This window comes from Hyperolius riggenbachi, chromosome 8 (genome assembly GCF_040937935.1).
Source record: "Hyperolius riggenbachi isolate aHypRig1 chromosome 8, aHypRig1.pri, whole genome shotgun sequence".
In the NCBI taxonomy this organism is placed as follows: Eukaryota; Metazoa; Chordata; class Amphibia; order Anura; family Hyperoliidae; genus Hyperolius; species Hyperolius riggenbachi.
The window spans coordinates 54,679,243-54,688,312 of NC_090653.1; positions in this window are offsets into that span (position 1 = coordinate 54,679,243).

The window sequence follows — 9,070 nt, forward strand, 5'->3', positions numbered from 1 at the left end:
AATAATGTCACTAGGGAGATTTTTTGTCTAATAGAGGATGTAATAATTTAGAATGAAAAGCTGAAGACTTAACAAGTTTCAGCAATAAAAAGTGGAAGAACAGGATTGACTACCAAAGTGAGATTTAGAATATTATAAGATAGGAGAGAGTGTGTTAAATGTAATAATGGGGGAGGAATTATAAGGGATTTTTATAGGCTCTGTAAAATAGGAAACCTTTTAATCATTTCCCACCTTCAATCACTTTAAACAGCAATTATATGTCAAGAGCAGAAACATGCAGTTGCTTTGGCTTTGTTACTCAAGTTGCCTTCTTGACCTGGATTAGTTTTGAACTTTATGTTAAAGGATAGTCATAAGAGCCCCCTCAACCTTAACCACTTCACTGAGGAGGTTTTCCCCTTCTGCACCAGAGCAATTTTCACTTGCCAGCTCTCCCACCATTCATTTGCCAATAACTTTATCACTGCTTTCACAACTAAATGATCTATATCTTGTTTTTTTTGCCACCAATAAGGTTTTCTTTAAGAGGTACATTTTTCTAAGAATTATTTTATTCTAAATGCGTGTTAACAGGAATAATGAGAATACAAATGTGAGAAAAAAATCATTATTTCTCAGTTTTCACCCATTACAGTTTTATAATAAAATGTGATACTGCAGATAAAAGCCACACATTTTATTTACCCATTTTTCCTTGTTATTACAACGTTTGAATTATGACCCTAGTAAAATGTATGGCGACAATATTTTTTGAGGAAATAAAGGTGCATTGTTTCAGTTTCGTGTCCGTCACTAATTTCAATCCCTTACTTGCAAAAATAACATTAATATACACTTATTACATCCATATTAAAAAAGTTGAGTCCCTAAGGTAACTACTTATGATTTTTTTTTAAATGTCATTTTTTTAAAATGTACGCATTTGAATTTATTTTGCCAACTATGGTAGAGTGGGGGAAGTAAGGGGTTAATTTTAAATCTATATATTTTTTATTAAATGATTTTATGGAGATGTAATTTTACTATTTGGCCACTAGATGCACCCCCTCCAGTTTCTTCCTGTTGTGTACCGAACAGTACACAAAGGAAGTAATGCATGTACGCTTACTTTCTCTGTCGTTAATGACATCGACATCTCATTGATGCAGGTGTTATTGACATGGGCACTTAGATCGGTGAATAGGAAGGAAGGGCCACCATTGTGAAACATTGTAAAATTTATAACAAATGTATATGCATATGTATAAAATGTACATTTGTTCCAGAGTAACATGCACTATATATTTATTTTTTGATGCCGCTGTCACTTACCATAGATTGCAAAAATCGGACAGATCTGGCAGGTTTTGGACTAGTGCATCTCCTTGTAGAGGACTCTATACATCTTGGAGGGCAGTTCCTTAGTCTAACTGCTAGAACTGTGTGCAAGCAAATAGGGAGGCTGGACGACATCTTAGTATAAATCCTTTCAAGGGAGAGCTTTTGTAAAGAATTAAGGTAAAACTGAAAATCCCCAATGAGGAGATGGACCAGTCTAAAATCTGGCAGATCTGTAAGATATACTGCTTATTGTAAGTGACAGCAGCATAGGAGAAAAGTCATTTCTGGTATTTTATTCTGGGAGAAATGTACTTCTTACACATGTATTTTGAATTCAATTTTTTTTCGCAAGTATGCTCCTTTAATTTTTTAATACGTTGTCCATGCTTCACGCATGCTCCAATAGCTCAATGACATATGCACAAAGTTATTATAAACCTAGCTGATGGCTCAGCGTTGCCCAGATATGTATTTGGTGGGTGTTAGCTCCGCCCACTTTTTCTAACCCTAACACACAATGACTCACTACCTCAATGACCTAGTTTGTGAGCTTTGTGGTCTTTGGCATCAATAATTTGCATTGAAATGAAACAATCTGATTGGCTGTGGCTACAACCCCTTTTTTCTGAATTTGAAACCCAGTCACCCAATGACCAACTGTACCAGGTTTGAAGCTTGTACCATTAACAGTGCAAGAATGGCAGCAATGAAATATTCCCCTTGAAAATCAATCGGGGAATTTTGATTGGCTTTTGTAGGCTCCACCCACTTTTCTGAATATTAATCCCAGTCACCAAGTGACCACCTGTGCATAGTTTGGGAACCCTGCCATTAACAATGTAAAAATGGCTGCAGTTTACATTTTCCCAGTGAAATTTTATTTGTCTCCGCCCACTGATGACCCGGCGTTGCCTGGGTATGTATTTGGCTGGTGTTGGCTCCGCCCACTTTTTCTAACCCTAACACACAATTACTCAATTACCAAGTTTGTGAGCTTTGCAGTCTTTTGCATTAATAATTTGCATTGAAATGAAACAAATCTGATTGGCTGTTTGTGGCTCTACACCCTTTTCTGAATTTGAAACCTCTTCACCCAATGACCAACTGTACCAGGTTTGAGGCTTTTGCCATTAACACTGCAAGAATGGCAGCAATTAAATATTCCCCTTGAAAATCAATCGGGGAATTTTGATTGGCTGTTGTAGGCTCCACCCACTTTTCTGAATATTAATCCCAGTCACCCAGTGACCAACTGTGCATAGTTTGAGAACCCTACCATTAACAGTGTAAGAATGGCTGCAGTTTATATTTTCCCAGTGAAATTTGTATTTGTCTCCACCCACAATTTGGATAGAGGACAAAAAGTATCCTATATGTTATTCCAGGTAATGTACTATGTGTGTTGCAAATTGCATTCAAATCCGTTCAGCCATTGCTGCATGATTGGGTCACAAACATCCAAACTTTCACATTTATAATATTAGTGAGATATGCTAAATTTCAGAATTTTACACTTCAAAAGCATGATGATCATATGACTCCTTCTGCTAATCTCAGTCCTCCTCTCCTCCAATGTCAGAGAAGTGTTGCCTTCTGGGAGGAAGAGGCATAGCTGAGTTCCCACTCATCCCTCCTCTTCCCATAAATGGATGGATGGTGGCTCCAATTTCAGGAGGTAAAAAAGAGAGCTTGTCATTTGTTGGGCCCAAACATGGAACGCAATATGTCATTCGCCATATCAAGCCATACCTTGCAATGATGTCCAAACCTGGAAACTGGTGGATTATAGCTCTCACAATATAATAATCTACAGGTGTGCTAGAAAGTGGTTCTGGATGCATAATGGGATTTTAACTACTTCAGCTTGCGGGTTGTTTTCACCTTAAGGACGGAAATATTTTTTCCTGTAGCACTCCTCCCATTCATTTGTCAATAACTTTATCACTACCTATCACACCTAATTAATCTATATCTTGTGTTTTTGCCACAAAGTAGGCATTTTGGAGGTGATACTTGTTTTCAGTAATAACTTTTTATTTCTATGCATTTTATATGAAAATATATGAAAAAAAAAGAAAAAATACACAAATTCTCCAATTCCATCCCCTATAGCTTTAAAATAAACATTGCTACTATAGATAAAACCCATAGATAAAACCCACACATTTTATTTTCCAAGCTGTCCCAGCTCTCTCAACAATGAAATTATGTCCCTATGATAATGTATGGCAACAATATATTATTTGGAAATAAAGTGCATTTTTTCTGTTTGTACTCTATCAATAATTACAAGCCCCTTATTTGCTAAAATAACAGTAATATACCCTCATTACATACATATTAAAAAAGCTCAGACCATAAGGTAACTTTTTATGTTTTTTTCACTTTTTTAATGTTTTCCCCCCACTTTTTTTTAACATGTATTTATATTTGGTAGCTATGGGGGAGGGTGGGGGTTAATAAAGGTTTTTTTAAATATTAACTTTATTTATTTTGTAATTTTTATTTTACTTTTTGAATACTGAATGGCACTATGCAATTCCATGGAAGTTACCAGGAAGTGCTGGATCTTTTTATTTTTTTAGTTTTATTTGTACTTTCAGTTTCATTCACAGGGCCTTGATTCATTCACAGGGGATTAAGAGGTTGATGAACATAAATTAATAATTTCTACATTAACTCATGCACTTTAACCTATTTTGGTTCCTGGACGTAGTTTCTACGTCCAGGAACCATGCGCGCTACCGCGCGCTCCCGCGGCCGATCGCGCGCGTGCACGCACACTCCCGGCCGCGGATTCGGTAGCCACGGAATCAATGTATCGGGCTATGGTGCCCGATCACTGATTCCTCTCCCCCGCTGAAAAAGCCACAGCTTCTCTCGGAAGCTGTGCTTTTTCTGGCTGTTCCCTTCCCGATGCGTCACTCTAAGCGTGTGCTACGCTTAGAATGACGTCATGTAAACAAACTCATCGCCATCTTGTGGCCAAAAAGTAATACTACACCTGTAAGAAAAAATAAATAAAAATTAACACACATTTACATTATAAATCTATTGTTTACCTCCCACCCTCCCAAAACTACCCAAATAAAATGTTTACTATAAAAAAAACAAAAACATTACAATAAAAAACAACAACATGTAAATATTTACCTAAGGGTCTAAACTTTTTAAATATGAATGTAAAGATGAAATATTTCTATAATTTTTTAATTTTAAACTTGTAAATAGTGATAGATGCAAAAAGGAAAAAATGCACCTTTATTTCCAAATAAAATATTGTCGCCATACATTGTGATAGGGACATAATTTTAATGGTGTAATAACCGGGCCATATGGGCAAATACAATACGTGAGTTTTATTTATGGAGGCATGTATTATTTTAAAACTATAATGGCTGAAAACTGAGAAATAATGAATTTTTCCATTTTTTTTCTTATTCTTCCTGTTAAAATGCATTTACAGTAAAGTGGCTCTTAGCAAAATGTACCCCCAAAGAAAGCCTAATTGGTGGTGGAAAAAACAAGATATAGATCAGTGCATTGTGATAAGTAGTGATAAAGTTATAGGCTAATGAATGGGAGGTGAACATTTCTCACGTGAAAACGACGGAACGCGAATGGGTTAAAGCCTCTTTTTCATGAGCAGCTGAAGGAGGTGAATCCACCGCCTGTCAGCTGCTCCCATACACTGGCCGGGCGATTTTTTTTCTTATTGCTACTAATACAAAAAAGATCTGTTTTTCTCTATGGAGGCAATGCAACACATTGAATATCTTAATCCACCAGATGGAGCTCTATACAAAAATCTTGTAGTTTTAATATGTATTTTTTCTGATGGTTTTAGAGCTGCTCTTCCGGCCACAGATGTAATGCACCAACTCAGCAGGTGGGACAGATCAGGATCATAACACAAGTCACATGACTATAGTAATTAAGCACCAAATTCAGATATTTCACGGCATTTAAAGGACTTCCGAGGCCAAAAACAAGAAAATGACACTATACCTTTTTAATATCTGAATCCACGGAGGACGTCCAGCGCGTCCTCCGCACCGTACCGCCGTCATTGCAGCCCTTTTCATTCCCCCATGGCTCGGCCCAACCCCACTGAACAGGTCGCAGGTATTCCACAAGTAAGATGGCCGCCGCCTTGAGCCGCGGCTGCGCAGTACGCTTTGCTGCGAGTGCGACTGCGCAGCCTTTAGCCCGCCTCCCAGTACGCGGCGGGAGGCGGGGGGAACGAAAAGGGCTGCAATGACGGCGGTACGGTGCGGAGGACGCGCTGGATGTCCTCCGTGGATTCAGATATTAAAAAGGTATAGTGATATTTTCTTGTTTTTGGCCTCGGAAGTCCTTTAAAGATGAGATGAACAACTGTAACTATAGTGCTAATCCTGAATAGGACTTACCCATTGTCTAATCTTGTATTTAATGGTTAAAATCTACCTTTAAACTTTTGTCTCCGGTACACAATGGCGGTTTTAAATGTTATTCATCTCCCATACAGATAAGTAATGAACTATTGAACTTGTTATCTTCTTTCTGCACTCAGATTTGTTTTTGCCAGCTGCACAGAGTTTTGCAACCTTTAATTATTTATCAGTGTTTACAGTCCAAGTGCAGCACACCCATTGTGTATGGCCAATGTTAGATAGGCCAGTGTAAGCCTGTAGGATCTTAGAGGATCAGGTCCACTCTCAACTACCTGCATGTGTGGGAAGCACATTGAGAGAGCTCCTTACCAAACCCTATACTTTTACACACTGCTTGGTATATTACAGCCTATACAGCACTGAGCTATAACTAGAAATACCCTTTAACCACTAGCCGCAATACCGGATATTCAATATAAATACATGTATATATATATATATATATATATATATATATATATATATATATATATATATATATATGTCATGAGGGTACATTGCTGTTATTTCTGCAAACAAGGGCTTGTAATTAGTGACGGATGCAAAACTAAAAAAATACACTTTTATTTACAAATAAAATATTGTCGCCATACTAGGGACATAATTTAAATGTTTTAATAACTGGCATAAATGGGCAAATAAAATGTGAGTTTTATCCACAGTACCACATTTTATTTTAAAACTATAATGGCTGAAAACTGAGAAATAATTATTTTTTTCAATTTTTTTAAATTATTATTCCTATTGAAATGCATTTAGAATAAAATAATTCTTAGAAAAATGTACCACCCAAAGAAAGCCTAGTTAGTGGTGAAAAAAGAAGATATAGATTATTTTGTTCTGATAAGTAGTGATAACGTTAATGGTAAATGAATGAAATGAATGAACGAAGGGAAAAACTCCCTCAGTGGTTACAGCAGAACTAAACTTTTTTTTTTTTTAATCTAAAACTGCTAAAGTTCTATACAGATTTTGCAGCTAAAAGCCTCCTCACAAGATTCCATTACATTTGTAAATGAACCTTGAATTACAAAAGGAAAAGAGGAGTGGCCAGAGCATGCTTAACAAATGTCTCTTCTGAGTTATCAGTTAGAAAAAAATAACTGTGCTGGACCTTAGTAAAGGCCTATTTGAGCCAACCAACAAGAGGGAGATCCTGGTGCAGAGGTAATGACTGCAGTAAGCATGTTCACCATGGTAGCAGTTTTATTTACAATATCATGGAGAAGCACATGATCGATTCATCAATCATCAGGTGATTCATGTTTACCTCTCTGACTGGCATGTGAACATATTTCCCTTTCGCTTCCTGTGTGGGCGGATCCATGGCCAACCAGTCAGAGAAGTACAAACTGATCACTTGGTCAGTAGTTTCTGTGCTAATGCATGGATGCTCTTGGCAGGGGAAACCCTCCTCTGTAATTACTACCATTTTTTATTTATAAAACACCCACACAATATTCAGTGCTGGGCTGCTGTCTTTATCCTCACTCTTATATATCGTTATTGATGTGTCTGGTCTTGTATAGTGCTATTGTTCTTTTTATATCAGCCTAATCCTGTTTTAACAGTTCTGATTGTTCCTCCTGAGAAGTAAATAAAGAGTTAAAAATGACACTGATGACACCAAGTGAGATCTCCCGAGTCTTCTCATAAAAAAAACACAGTGAATTATGTTTAATCCCTGGAAACGATTAAGTGTTCATAGCGTGTTAACAATCTCACCTCCCATATTTATGGATCATTTTCTCAGTGGTTCTTACTGAATCACAGAGTGTAATATTGTAATATGACCATATGTTAAACAGCCTGTATTCTGGGTAAAGGAAACTCAAGGTCACAAGGTAATTCAATTCAATTCGTTTAAACTAATGTAAAGCAAACCTGAACTGACAATAGCCCAATGAGATATATAATTGTATTTATTGCCCTACTCCTAAATAAGAATCCCACAGTCTTATTTTGTGTTTAAAAGCTAAAAATCTAACTTTAATGGTTTAATAGTCTCAGTTTAATGACAGCCACTTAATGTTTTACAGCTCCCACCTTGACCAGTTGACCTCTTTATATTTATTCCCTGCACTCAGTAGTGTTCCTCTGCCTCACAAGAGTTTTATAGCCTGTAATTAGTTAACAGTGAGAGTTACACTATAGTCCAGTTGAAGAGAAATGTGATTTACATACCTGAACTTTTAACCTTTACAGTAATAATAATAAAAAGGAGCACAGTCTAGTTTAGCACTGCACCCCACTAACTTGTAGAATTGATTGTAACCTTGATCTCTGCAGAAACCCCTGAGCACCCTGTCATCCTGACCCTGAGATGGCATCAACTCACTACTCCAACATACTCTCTGCTGTGATGAATTTAGCTGCCTCCCTCACCAACACTTGTCCTTGAGTGTCTCCTAATTCAATACTAACTCCTCTCCTTGCCTGATGTCTGTTGGTGTACCACAATTCTCTGTTCTTTGTCTTCCTCTCTTCCTCATCTACACTCATGGCTAGGGTTAACTAATAAGCTCTTTTGGTTTCTAGTACCACCTCTGCACTGATGACACCTAAATCTATATCTCAGCTCCTGACTTATCAACAACACTTATCTTGAATCTATGACTCTATCTGTTGTTTCTGCATCCATGTTATCCCGTTTCCTCAAAACTAAAAGAGGACCCGAGGTAGCTTAAAAAAAGAAAAAAAAAACATACTTCCTCCTCTACGCTGCCTCCTGGACCAATCTGTGACGCTCCACGACGCCCTCGGTGGCCCCATTCATCCTCCTCAGCCGGTGTAACCTCCGATCACGAGAGGAGGAAATCCAAGATGGCTGCAACCCGGAAGTACTTCCTGGGTCACGGCTTTGTTTGCCGATTGGAGGATGCCAGCTGAGGCGGGGAGCGAAGTGACAGAGGCAGGAGAGTAAGTTGTCTAAGTGATCCGAAAGGAAATTATAGACAACCTTCTGTCTATACAGTAGATCATCTCTACAGGAAAGAGCTGTAAGACCATCTCTGTGAAAAGTATTATTAAAATATTGAAGGTCCACAAAACTATAGCCAACCTGTCTGCAAGAAGAAAATAAATCCCATAATAGGCACAAGGATAGTGAGAAAGGCAGTTCAATTCCAATAACAACTTACAAAGTAATTCAAGCTGAACTCCAAGGTCAAGGTCTATCAATGAAAAGTAAACCTCAAATGGTAAAAGCATGGAATAAAAATAGAGTATGCTCGCTATATTCAGGTTGCTGGAGTTCCAGCAACCACTGCTTGGACTTTAGGGGATGAAAGTATTTTGGACTACCTCTCTAC